The sequence below is a fragment of the Streptopelia decaocto genome, assembly GCF_964273445.1.
Source record: "Streptopelia decaocto genome assembly, chromosome: 3".
NCBI classification, from domain to species: Eukaryota; Metazoa; Chordata; class Aves; order Columbiformes; family Columbidae; genus Streptopelia; species Streptopelia decaocto.
Window position 1 is genome coordinate 91,533,109 of NC_138656.1, and position 18,927 is coordinate 91,552,035.

The following is an 18,927-nucleotide window of genomic DNA, read 5'->3' on the forward strand; positions in this document are numbered from 1 at the left end:
GCTGTGTTTTTATTTGTCGCATATTTCGCTATATTAATTCCCAGAGAAGAGGACCAAAATGACATGTTGCTTTGTCATGTTGTTCCTACTGCAACTTTGTGTAGCTCTGTGTAACTGACATTTGTCTTTCATTGTGTTGTAAATTGCAGCCTAGGTTGTCTTTATGCTTCACCAATGTATGTGTTACATGTGTATTGCCAAAAATCAGTTGTCATAGTTTAAGCAAAATACTAGAAGAAGAGAGCTCTTTCAGGGCTCTCAGGAGGGCTAGCTTTATTCTCTGTCCTATGTTATATTAAAAACTGAGCAGGTGAGTCTCAAACACAAGGGTATCAGCCCAAACATACCAAGAAATTTACATAAACTAAGGAAACATTACTCATATACAAAGACAAGCACTTATTTTTGGTTTAATTAAGGTATTATCAGGTCAATCAAAGAGTTATGTAACAAGTTGCAATTATGTTAGCAGTTGTAGTCCAAATTCCCTAATTTTCAAAGCTCATCCCAGATAATGATACAGTTCAAACTCATGTACTCAAACTTTCTAGTATCTATCTCATTTTCTGTTGTTATGGTGTCACCGGACACTGAGGGGACAGGCAGGTCCTTCTAGGGATCCCCAGCACCAAGTAATAGTTACAGTTAAAGTTTTATTTTCCTGACAGGATTTAGTGATTATTATAGCACAGAATTTACAATTACAATGGCACAGAATTTCTACAAGCAGAATCAATACAGTATAATCTATAACTAGTGTAATATAGGGTTTATAATAATACTTATTTTATTAACTCTAATCACGTTGACCCTAAGTTAAATTATAACTTCTCATCACCAGGACCCTCTGCAGGTCAGGTCAGATCTTAATACATGGTTTGCTGTAACACTATATTATAACAATCATACCTAGACTCAAAAATCATATAACAGAATATGAGTCACACTGTTCTTGAAGGAAGCAGAGGACAGTGGAGGCATCCCTGATCACTGGGGAGTCACATGTCTTGTTGTCCAGCAGCAGTTCTAGTTCAAGTTTATAGAATCATAGAAATATTTAGGTTGGAAAAAATCTTTAAGATCGTTGAGTCCAACCATTAACCTAACACTTCTAAGCCCACCATTAAGTCATGTCCTGAAGTGCCACATCCACATGTCAAATGATTAGTCAGAGCCATACCTAATATAAATAAACTTTTCTCCAGTAAATCTGGTAGTGGTTAATAATAGCTGGAGATTTTCCTTATTACTCTTTTTCCTTATTACTCTGCACTTACAGAGGTTTATCAGATTATGTAGTACTTGTAAATTATTGATAGTAAGCTAATTGATGGCACATGAAAAACTACATTTTTTTGACCTGAAAGTATAAGCATGTGATCATCTTCAGCTGCATCTGAAATTCATTTGGAAACTAACTTACTGAGAAAACTGTTCTAATGGGCTGGATTAGCTGCAGGTTGTTAAAAACAATAAACCCAAACCAAACCCAGAAACCAAAGCAAACAAACAAACAAACTCCAAACAACAACAACAAAGAACGCTGAAAGATTTCTAAAGTTTCTGTGACAAAGTAGTAAAAAGAGCAAGTAAAGAATACCATTGAACATTATTTTCATTATTTTTTGTCTTAGTCACTTATCTCTAAAATGAACCAAAGATCAGGCTATGCTTCATTGGATTTTTTAATAAGTCATTAGTGTGACTGAGAGTCTATGTACTTTTTTACTACCTTTGCTGAATGAGGAAGTCTTTCAAAATTTTTCATATAAATCACATTTAAGTCATAAAACATATATTTTTTTCCTTCAAAATTTATGTTAAAAAGACTGGAAGGATTATATCTGAAGGAGATCTTCAGACTTCTGTGATTTTAGCAGTTATTTGACAATGTTGTGTACTTTATCCTGTCTCTGACTTCTGCTAAGAAGATGTGCATTTGATTTGTTCGTATTTCACTCATGAACAGTATAGGAAAAATGCCAAATTTAGAAAGATAAAATTCATTTATTTGGATACACAGTCATTCAGCTTAATTATGTCTGGCATCTTCACCATTATATAATCCATTTTCAAGAAGAAGAGAAACTCACATTCTGTCTCCTTTAGGAATCCTTCATTGAAGGAGACTAGTTATTTCAGCCTTCTGAGAAAGCTAATAGTGTACTCGAAGCATCATGAAAAATAAAGAATAATGGCTCATATTCATCAAGAACAGGGAAATACCACACTGTCATACCTGATAACCATAACTCCTAACACTGCTTTCTTGAAGGGTAGTAGACTACGGCACATAAGATTTTGCAGCAGGAGATGTATACATTTTTAACAAAGGACATTTTTTTATACCTTTTGTGCCTTCGTTGAAATCAATGAGAGTTTGTCAGTGAACTCAGAGAAGAACTATGTTAGACAATTTTTTATTTCCAGTGAGGGTTATCTTTTTTATGTTATACAAAGATGAAGAGATAATGAAACCACTAAAAGACTGCATTTTATACTCTAAACATCTTGATTATCTGCATACAATATTAGTTAAAACCAAAATAAGACATATGCATAATATGAAACAAAATACATTTACACTGTGATAAACAAATAATGAAATAAAATAGAACCATTATTATTAGAATCAGCATTAATGCAGAATTGTCACATTGCAGCACTTACACAATGAATATTCCAGTATTCACAAAAAGATTAAGTCAATCTGGTAACTCAGATGCCATCTCAGATAAGACACTAAATATGATCTATCTCTGTCTTTCAAACTGTCTTTTCCCCTCAAAGATTACAGCTAATAATATAGTAATGTAAAAACAATTTTCAATTTTGGAAGGTTAGATGTTCAAAAGAAAAATTGAATCTTAGTAAATAATTGTTACACAGCTACATTATAGGATTCATAAGCACTAGACTACAAAGCCTCTGTAAAAGTTACATGTCCCTCAAAATTACTTTAACAAAAACAACATTCAGAAGATTAGTAGGATTAGGGAATAAAAGGGTTACCTTTTTATAATGTCCTCAGCTCAGAGGAGATCATTGCTGAATCTGAATCTTATATAGACCATCCCAAACTACAACTCGAACTACAAGAAAAAAATATCCTGCTTAATATTTCTACAGGATTAAAGTCTATTTTGAATTACTCAAGAAGGTAAGTGTAAATGATCTGCAAACAATTAAAAGACTGAGTGATTCTGGAATAACAAAATGTTGAAGCTCAATATGCCTAGGTATCCCACGGGCAGATAAATAATTTTTATTTCTGTCCTTTCTCTCTATACACTCTTTGAGGCAAAGACACTTTCTCTTTACATGTAGACTAATTAAGGCCTCATAGTTTGATTTGAAGAAAAATATTTGTAATAGTATTGAGAATTATGATGATGCAGCTAAGACAGTGGCTCTGAATAAATTCGATGCCCTAATATAGGCAACTGTAATCAGAGGATTGGACTACATTTCAGGAACAATGCTGGCACAGTAGTTGCCAGCGAGCTCGTAACTGCTTCATTACCCATGCTTGACCCCTTGTGATGAATATGCTGAACCATTGTCTGGTGACAAATTCATATGGCAGGGGAACAAGTGAAATAATTACTTTCCTGAACAAAGTTTTTCATCAGAATTGTAATTAAAAATAAAAATAAAAAATGCTACTGGGGGTTGAAAAAGCCCAAACTAAGTGCCAGATTCTGATCTACTGTCAGTTGAGTTGCTCTGGCTTAACAGTGAATTGAAACGTGAATTTTTCCTCAGGCATATAGAAATATAATTTATTTTCTTCGCATATGATCATTGCAGTCAATAGATCTATTGTGATTTTCAAAACATTATTTCTAAGGACAGGCTTACTTAATGAATACTTACCTGTTGTTTTGCAAGTCAAAATAGTGTTTCATTGAAGAAGTACCAAAATACTTAGATATCTTTTAATAAATTTTATATTTTCATTAAAAGTTTTTTTTCTTTTTAAAATGGTTATAAGAGATATATTTTTAATACTTCTCAGATTACATGAGATTTTTTTCTGATTATTAAAAAAGGTTTATGTTGAACTGAAATAGTCCATTTATATATTTTCTTTCTGAAAGTAGATATGTTGGTGTACTTACAAGGTACTGGCAAGGTCTATTTTTGCACCCTTTTCAGTGATCACTTAGTACTTCAATGCCTAATAAGCAAACTAACAGGAAATACATATTTCTCTTAGGCTGTTCAGGATGATTAAAAAAAAAAAAAAAGCATATAACAGATGATCAATTTTTGTTAGCAATTTGTCTGATTGTGAAATGGAACTTTTAGAAGGTATGTACAGGCAAGATTATTTTTTTAAGAAAAATTACTGAAGTACAGGAGTTTGAAATTGAAATTTGCAGTGTTTGTCTCTAAACTGTTGAAATCTGGAATATTTCCAAGCTAAATCTAAAATGTTCTATAACCATGTCCTGATCCCTCATTTGGAATGGGTTTTGACATACAAAATCTCCATTTCATGTTCTTCTACATGGGTAAACATAGGTTCACATAAATGAAAAGGAAATAAAAGGAAAAAAAAAAAAAAACAAAACTGACAGAAAGGCAGTTCTGGTGCATCCAACTTATCCCCCAGACTAAAAGACCACGCAAGTAGCACCCAGAGGCAAACAACAATGCATACTCTGTTGCTCTAGGTGAACATATTCTGGGGAAAATGTGATAAGTAGGGACCTATAAATCTATAATAAGTTTGATCTTTCTTTACTGGCTGTACAGGGATTCTGGACAACTTCTTTAAGTAAGGCGACTTCAGGGCGACTACAGCTAAGTGGAATGAATCACAGAATCATAGAATCATTTTGGTCAGAAGAGACCCTGAAGATCATCGTGTCCAACCATAACCTAACTCTGGCACTAAACCACGTCCCTAAGAATTTAATGTCTGTGTTTTTTAAATACCTCCAGGAATAGTGACTCAACCACTTCCCTGGGCAGCCTGCTCCCAAGCCTGAAAACCCTCTCCATGAAAAATGTTTTCCTAATATCCAATCTAAACCTGCTCTGGCACAAATTGATGCTGTTTCCTCTCATCCTATCAGTTTCTACATGAGAGAAGGAACCAACACCCTCCATGCTGCAACCTCCTTTCAGAGAGTAATGAGGTCTTCCCTTACCCTCCTTTTCTCAAGACTAAACAGCCCCAGTTCCCTCAACCACTCCTCATAAGATTAGTTCTCTAGACCCCTTATAAATTCTTCTTTTATTCCCAAGTTCCAACAGTAGCTCTCTATTCAGCCAGACCCACCACCTCATCTTTCAGCACATGAGGACAGCCTGCTCCTGCACCTGTAAGATTAGCTTCTTAAAGAGCGACCAGCCTTCCTGGAGTCCTTTGCCCTTCAAGACAGCTCCCCAAGGGACTCTGCCATCCAGCCTCCGAAACAGGTCAAAGTCTGCTCTTCAGAAGTCCGAAGTAGCAGTTCTGCTACTATTGTCATTACTTCTCCAAGAACAGAAAACTTAATCATTTAATGATCACTATGCCAATGATGACCTCGGACCATCACATTACCCACTAGTCCTCCTCTGTTCACAAACAGCAGGGCCAGTGGAGCATCTTCCTGAAGGTGCCAAAGCACTAGTAGACACAATTACTTTGAAATTCCATGAGCCCCACTGATGACTGTTCAAGTCTGTATTGGTCACAGAACTATTGAACAATTTCCTCTGAGTCAGGACTCACACAGGTACGTTTGGAAACTTCTGTACTAGTCTAAACTAGAAGAAAGACCTTGAAAATAACATAAATTACTTTTTTGAATATTTTTATCCAGATAGAAACAATTATTCTTGGAAAGAAATTAAAAGTCTTTCAGCTGTACAATTTGCTGTAACCTATGAGTCCATTGCACCAAAAAAAAAAAAAGTCAAGATATTAAAGAGTTATTTTTTTCCATTCAAGTGTATATTTTATTTTGCAATCTTCTGTAATATAAAAGAAGTATTATGAAAGACAAAGGTTGTTGCCAGAAAATACATAATTTGAGGATGAACTCATCTGTGACGGCTCAGCAGCCCACACATAGCTGTCTAATGCCAGCAATGTGTGCTTGAAGCCCAGAGTTCCAACTGTATCCTGGGATGCATCAAAAGAAGCGTGACAGGCAGGTTGAGGGAGGTGATTCTTCCCTTCTGCTCTGCTCTCATGAGACTCCACCTGTACTACTCTACTCAGTTCTAGGGCCCCAACACAAGAAGGACAGGGACCTGTTGGAGCAAGTCCAGAGGAAGGTCACAAAGATGATTGCAGAACTCAGGCACCTCTCTTATGGAGACAGGCTGAGAGGGTTGGGGTTGTCCAGCCTGGAGGAGAGAAGGCTCCAGGGAGACCTTATAGCAGGCTTCTAGCACCTAAAGGGTGACTACAGCTGGAGAGGGACTTTTTACAAGGGCATGTAGTGATAGGAAAAGGGGTAATGATTTTAAACTGAAAGAGGTAGATCTAGATTAGATCTTAGGAAGACATTCTTCCCCATGAGGGTGGTGAGGCACTGGAACAGGCTGCCCAGAGAAGCTGCGGAAGCCCTGTCCCTGGAAGTGTTCAAGGCCAAGTTGGATGGGTCTTTCAGCTACCTGGTCTAGTGGAAGGTATCCCTGCCCAGGAACTAGATGATCTTTATAGAATCATAGAGCCATATCTATGATATAATGTGACAGATTAGTGTTTTATAATTTTACATGAGCAAATGCTACAAATCTGATAAAATCTGAATATTGTTGTGTGCAGCTCCAACTTTCCTTGGAGATGTTTAATCATATTTATGATATACTCTCAAAGTAAATATGTGAAATTTTTAAGTGAAAGAAAGCCAAGAAAGATTCTGTGAGATAAGGTATTGATTCTGAAAATTGTTGTATATGACCAGAAGCTTAAGACCTTGATGTTAATAAAGAAAAGATGCAAACCAAAAGGAACAAGATAGATTTTTTATGAAACTACACTGTGTGAAACATACAATTCATAATACATTCACACATTTAAGTATGCAAATATTATTAACAACCATGACTTGCTAAATTTTTCACAGTTAAATATATTGCAGTGTGAATATGGTTTATCAATATACCTATGTTTTTCTTTGATACTGTTGTGCCTAGTAGACTTGGTGCTTCAGTAATTCTACTTAACTCATTTTTGTGATAAAATATGAATGAACCTTTTCATTCTTTTAAGGAATGGACTGAATCAAGTAGAATGAGATGGTTCCTGGGCATGTGAAAGAGAGCAAACTTTTAAATCCTCCAATAGTGTTAAACTGTGAAAACTTTCATTACCTTGTGAAAGATTTAGGTAGTATAAACAAAGTCCAGAGAAAATATTTACCTGTGCAAGGGTCTAAAGGTCTAGTCCAGGAATATTTGACTGGCACAGAATGGGAAGTGTAAATGCTACACTTTGATTCCTGAATTAATGTGAATGAAAAGCATTGTATGAAAAGGCCGATCAGTGTTTGCTTGATGAAAGGTAATATGTTCAATCATAAAAACAAAGGCATTCTGTTAGTAGGAGGAACTGTGTTTTGGTCTAATATATGATCTGTACTGTGATTGAAATAGTATTTATTAAATCAGCAGAAACAGTATGTGAGGACAAGAGAAAGAATTCTTAACTTGTGATCAGTGATGTGTACTTACTGGTCACTATGCCAACTTTAGCTTATCAGTGTTAGAACTGATTTTATAATACTGAAAATGCAAGTGCATAGAATGTGGTCTTGCATGTATGGAGCTTATTGAAACAACTGTTTCGTTCTGTTATGTGGATTTTGAGCATTAAAAAAAAGGGCATCAGTAGACTCACTTCTGATATGTAGTGATAGTTTAGATTTTAAAGAATAATTTCCTATCTGGATTGGAGACCTGTGAGACAAGTTTTAGCTTATAGGGGAATTTTCTCTGTAAGAATAAACCTTTGAAAAGAGAGCTTCAGTGAAAAATGCTGATACTACTTATATCTATGAAGCTCAAGAGAAGAAACTGTTAGTCTTTTTTTTTTTTTTTTTTAGACATTGAAGGTTGGTCAAAATCCTTTTTATTTTGGACTGCTACACATACAGTAGAGACAGCTCTGAAGAGATGCTTAAACCTCCTATTGAGAAGTGTAATAATGATGATATAGCTTTGTCCCTCAGTTAGATATCTGCTTGCAAACAACCAGGTGTGGGGTTGAAAATAAATGAAGAGCTGGAGAAAAGATGGCTCAGGATTCAGTCAGAGCATTGTTTTCTGAACTGTATAGGTGGGACAGACCGATAAAAGGCTGTCATTTTGGAAATACGACTATGACTTTAAATTGAAATGAGGACACATATAAGGAAATTCAAGTGAGGAAGAAAGCTTAAGATATATACATTTTGAAAAATTAATTGTAATTTTTATCCCCTAGTAGACGATGGGTGTAGGAATAGACAACCATGGGTATTCTCCATGGCCCTTTTCAAGGGCAAATTCCATGAGTGAATCTATGAATTTTGAGACACTTCGGTTGAATTTTGAGAACCCACAAATTCAAAAAATGTCTAAATACTTATTTTGTTCAGAATATACTTTTGTAGTTTCAGCTTTTACATTTTTTTCATGGAATTGGCATGACAACTGTTCTTGATCTTCTTGTCTCAAGAAAAAGACGTGAAAAAGAGCATGGCAGTACATATACAGTTAATCTATGTTTAAGTGTTGCATGAGTTATGTGATTGATTTACACATAAAAAATCATCAAGCAAAGACAGAAGTAAAACTCATTTGCATTAAATTTCCATACATACATAAAGGTATGTATCAAACTCATCCCAGCTAAGATTCAGGATTTTACTTAAATGTCTAAGTAGAGCAACTAAATTAGGGAGAACTGAATTCAGGTCCCACATTTGTTTATTATGAAGATATATAGATTTCCCAAGAACATTATTCAGTTAGAGAAAGAACAAGCAATTGTATCTTTATGTAAAACAACAAACTATTCTGCATTAATTCTATGGTAAGAATCGTGAGGCAGTTCTATGTATAACAGTCATTTTTGTGGAGACTAATAGGATGACCAGGTTTGTTCTCCCAGTTCCATTTGTACTGGGTCAGTCATTTGAGTTAGTCCTTTTGTACCGAGTCACTTTATTGCAATAAAGTGAGGCCTCTCATGGCTGAAGCTTTATCTTTTTTTACCCCTCCAAACTTTGAAAATACACCATTTGAGATTGAAGTATTTTTCATGCTGTGATTTGGCAGTTGGTAGACTAGACTTATCTCCATCAGTAAAGCAGAGCTTTATTGATTTATAAAAAAGATGGTGAAACTGCAAAGGAAAAAAAAAGCTCATAGTTGAGATAACTTTACAATTTAGTTCTACATACGTAAGTGATTTTCACTTCCTAAGGCCATTGCATTTTCTCTGGATTAGTTTTTGAAGGTGGTCTTTGTCTGTTTCTCCACCTTAGTGAAGTTTGGGGTAAGTTTTGTATGTAACTGTATGGCAACTAATAGCTTTACTTTTAGTAGTGATATAAAATCCTATCAAATAAATTAACTAATATTGAAAGTTTTCCTTCCACATATGTCTTCTACAACCAGAAATAAAGCACTGGTGCACATACAAAATTCTACTACTGCATTAGTTTGGCTTCTCAGAGGGCTTTTAAAAACCACTGAGAACCAGTACATTTTTAGGCTTCTGTGGGGTCGCTCTAATATATGTGAGAGGCTGATCCTGTAAAATACTCTCCATCATCCAGGGGTTTCAACAGTACTTCATTTAGTTTTAAGCATTGTTTAATCGATAAACAAAGTGTTGATTACAAGATGGCTTTCAATTTTTGTGGAACAATGCAGTATTGGGTAATGACAGGCTTCTGCTGTAAGACTCTGAGGACATCACTTTACCTTTCAACTGGTTTTCCTTAACACAGACTGCTTTAAACTCAGTATAATTTTAAACCTTCTATATAACTGTAACAATAAACTATTGGACATAAATATGTATCCAAACACAATCGTGGTAGATGTAAGTTGTTTTACTGTCAATGACCCATGAGTTTAATGAGCTGTAAATCAATATGGGCATTATATTCATTAGGCGATGGTATTTTAGAGACATTGTGCTGAGCATGAAACTGTGATATTTCTTGGATTACATTAATGGCTTATACTTAAAGATTTTACAAGATACCTCTTATTTAAAATTAAGTCTAGTTACACTTTGGTACATCATAGAGGCAAAGTAAGTTTTGTGTTGCTGAAAAATCCTAAAATGTATGCAACCAGTAGAGTCAGTATGGTGGCTGTAATCTGAATATAAAATAATCTGCTGGGAAATAGAGCTAAATCTGGTAGTTAGTAATCAATCATTTGAAATTTATTTACCAAGTAACATTTTTGAATGCATCAGAAGTATTCTGTACAGTAGCATATGAAAGAGGACAAAGTCAGAATAAGCTGTTCAACTAAAAATTCAAAATTATCACACTGAAGCATTTTTCCAGATTTTTTCAGTACTGTACCAACTTCTGTGTCACCTGCTCCTTTTCCTCCTTCTATGTAGTCCTTACAGAATCAGATTGCCTTTCCAGAATTCCTTATGTAGTCTTAATTTCTTTTGTTAGACAGGACTTGAGTCTGTTTGGGGACCTGAAACTACCTCACTCATATGGGATGCATTATTTTCACTCTGTTTCATTGGTTTAGGCACATATTTTGCTTTTAGAGGGAATATATTAGGTTGTAGTACTATGCAGTAGAGAGCCAATATATTATACTTTTCACTGTTTAGGATAATTTCTCTGATATATCCTTACAAATGAGGAAAAAAAATATACAATATTTGATTTTCTGATCTACTGGGTTGGGGTCCTTTCAGGTTAATGTAGACACTAAGTCTGAAACTTTTCATCTGTGCTGTGGTTCATCCATCTTTTCATCTTCTTTCTTATACATGTCTTCCTATTTACAAACTTTCCTTTGCTTAAACTAAAATTAAAAAAAAAAAAAATCTCAGTGATGCATTGTTACTTCTGATTCAACTCATCTGTTGCTAGCATTACATGCATACATTTTAAAAAGGCAGCATTATATTGATGAAGGAAAAGTAGGCACTTAGTCTTCATCTTCATTAGTTAAGCAGTGTGGAATTTGGGACAGGGCTGCATCTTAATCATCTAATCAATCATTGTTTAGACTAGTTCCTTATGCAGTTTCAGCATAGGTCGACTTGCATTCTTCCAAAGAAATCTGAGCATGGTTTGGGACTTAACTGGTCCATGGATCATTCCCAAAAGGTAGTTTGCATATGGCCATCCTGATCTGGAAGGTAGAGAAGTTTAACCGTACAGCTGCAAGTTGTTTCTAGGCTTGTGGGCCGGAATATAGCCCTAACACTACTTATGAGTATAGATATTTTTTTTTTTCTCACTACTCAACCACAGCATACGTCCCAAAGTTGCTTCCTAAAAATTGTGCCCCTGTTGTACCTCTGGTGTCCATACTGTGATGGTACTACTCTCATTTTTCCAAACTTACTTCAATTCTGTAATGCAGTCTATATGTGTCTTTTAAGAATGAAAAACGAAGAAGTATTTCCCAAGCAACAGTAGTCTCTCAATTTTCTTGTGTTTCTTAAAATAGTCCAAGATCCTCAATTCTTCCTGGTATATCTGAATTTCTTTCAGATACACTGTCCCTGACACTGTTCTGTTCTACAATGATAATAATGGTTATGCCTTGGTGACCCAGTCTCAGACGACCAAATGTTGCAGTGTCCCTACACCAACAATTATCTCTGTCCCAAAATGTGTACTGTGTAACAGAAGATGTAATAGTAGAATAGAAACAGAGAAGAAAGTATAGAGAGATGTTGGCTTGCTTTTAGGCTAAGTCTGCTCATCATCTGCTTAAGAGAGGCAGGATTAACAGTGATAGTAAACGTACCCTTAGCAACTACGGACCACCCTGCTACAGGACAATTGTAACAGATTTTTAACTATTCCACCTGCCAGTATCTTTGGTGTTTGCACTCACAGTAATGGCTAATGGCTGTTTCTTATCTTTGAAAACATGGACTGATCTTTTGTATAGGACAATGAAGTTGGAAGTCTTCTCTTAGCAAGGACAATGAACCATGAAATTGGGCAGAGATAGCAGTGAATCAATGTAGCTCATACAGAAACAAAGAGCCTAGTACTGGACATCAAAACTTTTTTTTTTTTTTTTTTTTTAATCTTCACCCTTTCTGTTGCCTGCTCTGCCTGTGGGAAATGTTGTCTTTTAAAGCTTTAAGGAATTTTGTGTCTGAAATCCTAACTGGTATCTGCATTATAGTTGTTCTGTAACAGACAAGAAATCAATATTTTCACCCCTCTTGTCTTGCGTATCTCTGTCCTTATGTTTTCTCCATGCCATCTTCTTCCTGAGAAATACAGCTCCCATGGCTTCCTAATTCCAGTCTTTCTGTTTCCTGCAGGAAAATGTAAAGTTAAGTGTTTTCCAGAGTCTGGAAACAGAGAAGCCAGATGGCCATTTGAGCAAAGAGAGCATCTGATGGCTACCTGCCTGTCTGCTAGCTGTAGAAAGTGACTCCTGTGTGCTATATTGGATACTTAGTGGAGCAGAGACAAGAACAGAGCTTTAACTCCAGAATGAGGTACCAGATGAGATGCTGACAAAACCAATAATGGCAGATGTTTGTCCAATATGTCCTATTTCCTCAAGTGAAAATAAAAATTCAGCAAAGGTTGACCATTTGTTGAGCCCTGCAGCCAGTATGCATTTTACTTTTGTATTATTACTAGTTTTACTATTCAGGTTCATCATCTCACTTCTCAAATGTCTCTTATTTTGCTCAGTTTGGGTGATCTTTGGGCTAATTAAGTTTCCAAATGAGCCAAAGTAAAAATAAATTACATTCCTAAAATTAATCATATTTTTCAGAATGGTACATCCATATCTACAGGTGGAAAGTATATGATCAGGGATTAAGACAAAACACCTCTTTTCAAAGATGAAAGTAGGCTTTGATTGACTTTCCCAGTAAAAAGAATTATATATATAGTTAGAAGAAAAATCTTGAAAAAAATCACCAGTTGATTTTACTCCTATGAGAAAAAGCCTGTTCTTGTCTCTGCAATTGGTAGTTAAGGTAAATATGGTAGGTATTTTCCCTCTTGATTTTTTCGTGTTATGCTTACTGTTGCATGAATTTAAAACTTTTTTGCCTTTGCTTTCTGACTAATTTCAAGTTTTATTGTTTGTGAGCTTTTTATTTTTTTCCTTGCATTATGTTTGTTTAAGCTGCTGAAGTTATCAGTGCAGTTGATAATGCATATTAACAGCTTTTTTTGTTTGTGTTTTTTTTTTAATTTTCCTGACTAATGCATTACTGAGCTTCTTGAGACCCAAGGAGGTAAAATTGGTTTGATTTTGTAGTTTATGTTTAAGTACAACATTAAAAATATCCCTTTTATCCAGCTATAAAATGTCCTTTGCATAATTTTTGAAGCATGAAAAAAACACTTACACATAACTGAGGAGACAACCTTTACAGACATCTGATCACAATCAAAGGTGGCAAATAGGAAGGACCTTCTTGTTTACCTATAAGAATAAAATTCTTCAAACAATTTCTCTGGAGTTCATTCACGAAGTATTCCTCCTGGTAGATATTGAGGAGCACATGACATAACTTTTAGAATAAAAATAAACAAAAGAAAACCACATCATAGGTTTAGGGTGAGCAGTGAGAAGATAGTACTGAATTAAGCTAAATTAGATTTAATAGAGTGTCAGACATAAATACAGTTTTGTGTTTACTGTTAGTGGAGACAGCATGTATTTTAAACAGAGGATGGTGTATTTTAACATTGCTATACATATATTTGGGAGGCACAAATACAGACATAGAAAAAAGTTTCATCTTACTGATGTGTGAGAGTTTCTGTATGTCATATTTAAGAAAAACTTTAATATTGCTTAGTGAGCATTATATTACATTCATATTTTGTTGACTGTATTCCTTCATACTTCAGAAACTTCAACAAGACCTGGTATCTGGTAAAGCAACTGAGGCTGTCTAACATCCAGCTCTGTAAATATGAGACTACTGGGGAAAGAAAGAGATTTGTAAGAGAGAAAAAGAAATACAAAGCGAAAAGGAATGCTCAAGTCAAGAACAGTCTGAAATCTGTCTATTCGGGGGTGATAATGCACTCGCAATCAGCTATTTAAAGTCAGAACAGTTGTATAAATGGAGTGAATTATGACAATGGTCTACAGACACCTTCGCTGCTCATCCTGTATTTTCTTTAGCACTGATTAACAGCAGTCTTGTATTTTTATGTCTATATCTGTAATTAGGAAATTTCTACATTGCTCACCAAAATGAAAAGCTGGGTAGACTCTTAGTACGGGTGTGGTGGTGCCCACCAAGCTTCTTTTTCACTCCCACCACATTCAACAGGACACAGGGAGAAAACACAATGGAAAAGCTTGTGTGCTGAGACAAAGGCAGGGAAATCATTCGCCAGTTACCGTCATGGGCAAAACAGGCTTGATTTAGGGAAATTAATTGATTGACAATTTTTTGTAACAGAGTAGGACAGTGAAAAATAAGAACACAACTAAAACCGCCTTCTACCTCTCCCTGCCATGCTTCTTCCCAGGTTCAGCTTCACACCTTACTCTTCTGTCTCTCCCTCCTTGCCTCAAGCAGTCTAGGGGGATGGAAAATGGGGTTGATATCAGTTCATAATGCTTCATCTATTCCATTTCTTCCTCCTCATGTACGTCCCCAGCCCCAGCACTGGGTCCTTCTCACAGGATACAGTCTTTCGTCAATTGCTTCAGTGCGGGTCCTTCCCATAGCCTGCAATTCTTCAAGAACTGCTCCAGTATGGGTCCCTCATAGGACACAGTTCCTGCCAGAAAATCTGCTCCTGCATGGACTCCTCTGTACAGGCTGAAGAGAGAGAAATGAAATTTTCAGTAAGAGGCCTTTGAAGAAGGATGTGTTGATGTTTTTGAATGTTTTAATTCTTCTGCTTGATGGGGAAGATGTTTGTCTCAGTAATATTTGTTGCAGCAGATTGCCTTGCAATTATTAATAAAGGTTAGAATTATAAGATTAATATTGCATGTACAATGACAGTAAGCATTTCTGCTTTTAGAAATGGAAGGATTTAGATAATGTATGCTCCCATGCCACTATTAGTACAGATTCAAACTACTCTGATCTCCTGTGATTGTTAAATAGTGAATATAGAAAGCAAAGAATGAGCTACAAATCAGTTGTAATTTAGGATACTGTACTGGTTTGGGCTGGAATAGAGTTAATTTTTTTTGTAGTAGTTTTTAGAATACTATGTTTTGGCTTTGTGACAAAACAGTTTTGATAACACAGGAATGTTTTAGCTATTGCTAAACAGTGCTTGCACAGCATCAAGACCTTTTTTGTTTCTCACTTCAATCCACAATCAAGCAGGCTGGGGCTGCACAAGAGGTTGGGAGGCAACACGGCTGGAATAGGTGACCCCAAATGACAAACGTCCCATGCAATAATGTCATGCTCTGCAGCAAAAGCTGGGGAAAAGAAGGAGGAAGTGGGGATGTTGTGGAGTTATGGCAATTGTCTTCTCAAGTAACCATTTGCATGATGAGACCCCGATTTCCTGGAGATGGCTGAACACCTGCCTACTATTAGGAAGCAGTGAATGAATCCCTTTGCTTTGCTTGAGTGTGCAGCTTTTGCTTTCCCTATTGGTCTTAATCTCAGGTCTTAATCTCAGCCTGTGAGTTTTCTCATCTTACATATCTGAGTCGCTCCCCCATCCCAGTGGGTGGGAATGAGTGAGTGGCTGTGTGGTGCTTAGCTGCCTACTGGCGTTATCACACGACAGATACAAAACACAAAGTACACCCACACAGCCTATTCAAATACATAGATATATGTAAAAACCTTCTTGTTTCTAATGACCACTGTAAAAGATTAACTATTTAAGTAATCAGAAGTTAAGCAGATTTTGTCTGAAGATCTCTTTGCCTAACATTTGTTTTTCACTCAACTTTCCTTCTTAACTTTTAACCAAAACTTTATTATTTAGCAAGATAGCATCAGCTTTAATGCATTCCTGCTCAAAATTTTTGGAAGTCATTGTTGTATAAAGATATCTGAAAGTATAATCCCATATAAACAAAGATTTCTAAAAGAGAAGTAATGATGAATTAAAATATCTGGGTATTCTAACTTGAAAAATGGTGTGTAAAATATCCAGGAAAGCAAAATTTTTATTTTAAAAACAACAGTTGAAATAAAGGCATACTGGAAGAAGAACAATAACAAAACAAACAAACAAACCAATCACCCCCCAACCTCCCAAAACAACAACAACAACAAAATGCCCCAAAAAGACCGAAACAAGCTCAAAACAAAATCACAATGTGTTATAGAACTCTAATTGGCAAATGAAAACCTAGGATGAAAAATAAATATGTTTTTAATTAAATAAAAACACTTATAAAATCGGGCTAGTTTTGAATTTTATTATCTATAAATATGCATACTTGAAATTTACACTAAAGAAATATAAATCTGAAGAAACTTTCATACTGAACCAATATCTTCACTGACAGATGGTGTCTGATAAAAGAATATGCCTCAAAGATTAATTTCAATGAATTTTTCAGACTTCTGGCATACTGAAATGAGAGAATACCTTCTCAGAATTTAAACAAGATCTATGACAAAATCTTATACAGTTACAATACAAAACATTGTGTTCAAATGTTTCCCCACACTTATACATTATAAGTGTTCTACGTTTAATGCTTTGATTTTTAAAAGGAACATGTCACAGAACGCTTTTGTTTTGGTTCAGATACTAGAAGACTTTACCATATAGGTTGTAAGATAAGCTCAGATGAGTGATTGTCACTGCCTGTTGAGTACCAGTGCTTATTAGTCACTTCTAATTCATGGTAAAATGTAAATGTAACATCATATTTTCTGTATTTGGAGTGTCAGCACTATGTACGTTTTTTTCTAGAATAATTAAACTGAATTTTGTAATTCAGTAATTCATTTTTATGTTTCAGTACATAATTTACAACTAATTACTTATGGAAGAAACTCCCTTATTCCACCTTTGGTGGAAGAGGATCATGTTAAGGAGCACTTGGAAAAGCTGGACAAACATAAGTGCATGGGGCCTGATGGGGTGCATGGGGCATGATGGGATGCACCCACAACTGCTAAGGAAGTTGGCTGATGCCACTGTGAAGCCACTTTCAGTTATCTTTGGTAGGTTATGGTGATTGGAAGAGTCTCCTGAAGACTAGAAGAAAGAAAATGTCACTGTTGCCACTCTTCAAGAAAGGCAGGACGTGGAATCTACAGATGTGGTGTGGGTTTTTTTGCCTTTTTTGTTTGTTTGTTTGTAAGTTTTTTGTTTGTTTCTTTTTGTTTTGTTTTGTTTTGTTTTACTATTTTCATTATTTCTTATTTCTATTCATTTTTTTGAAGTTGGAAGCTATTGAACAGGTAAAAAGGAATATTCGGTTTTGAAAATATCAAAGTAGCATACCTCTTTTTGAAACTTCTTATTGAGGAGCTGAAGATGAGAACTGTGTGAAAACGGATCCTTCTTCATACATTGTTTCAGTTGAAATAAGCTACAATAAACCCAAGGAATTCTTGTGACATATATTATTTCATAGAACAATCCCTCTTGGTAATTCCTGAGATCTAGATGATCCATGTTTAGTCACCACCTTTTATGACATTCTCAAACCATACAACAGACTTATACAATGTGGTCACCTACCTGGATCACTTTGTTTTTAGCACAACACAATAGAGAAGGCTATATATTGCTTCCTCTTACAAATAAGCCCCTGTTAATACATACATTCATTTACATTAATTTTCAACAATATATCTTTTTTCCATTTCTGGCCTAATTACTTTATTGTTTCAGGAAATCCATTAGCTCTGATGCAATTGTATTCACAGAATCCCTGAAGTTGGATGATACGACTGGGGATCCTCTCATTTAGCTCCCATGCTCAAGCAGGGTCAGCTACAGCAAGCTGCTAAGTGGTCCAGGTGGGTTTTGAATCTGTATGGACAAGCCATTTCAGTGTTTGACCACCCTTTTTTTTTCCTAAATTTAAGTGGAATTTCCTGGTTTTCAATTTGCACTCATTACTGAGGGCACTACTGAGGAATGTCTGGCTCTGTCTACTTCTTACAAGCTTTCTCTTCTCTAGGCTAAAGAGTCCCAGCTCAGTCAGCCCCTCCTCATATGAAATATGCTACAGACTCTTAATCGTCTTCATGGTCATCATCTTCTCGGTCTTGTTATGTCCAGGATGTCAATGTCTATATGTCTGTCTCTCTTGTATGACTTTGTTGCTCTTTTTTTTAACAGTAAGATAATCCTTTGTTATGTCTTCGGTACTGACTCATTTATTAAGGGCATGCATTGTTTTATGTTGTCTAACTCTATTTAGTTTACATGACATATTTTTACTCTCAGGTTTAAAGAGACCGATTTATTGAGTGAAGGAGCCATCAACCAGGCAATTTTATGAGATCACTCTTCTGTTTGTTTCATGGTATTAGTGTTTGCTCAATAGTCACTAATTTTTCACATGTGTCTGTAAACAGGGACATGAAAACAGTTGTAGTGAACATATTTTAAGATGCATGCCAATACACACAGAAGAAAGCACTGAGTATGTGCCCAGATCTATTCCTCTGTGATTTGTTAGCCAGACTGAAAGATGATGATGCATTCCATGTAAGGACCACCATATTTTTGCATTGCTCCCAGTGCCCCTTAGGAAGAAAATGTAACTCACAGAGACTGATCTCTTTCCTGTTGGACAGAGTCTATTTCGACAGATCTG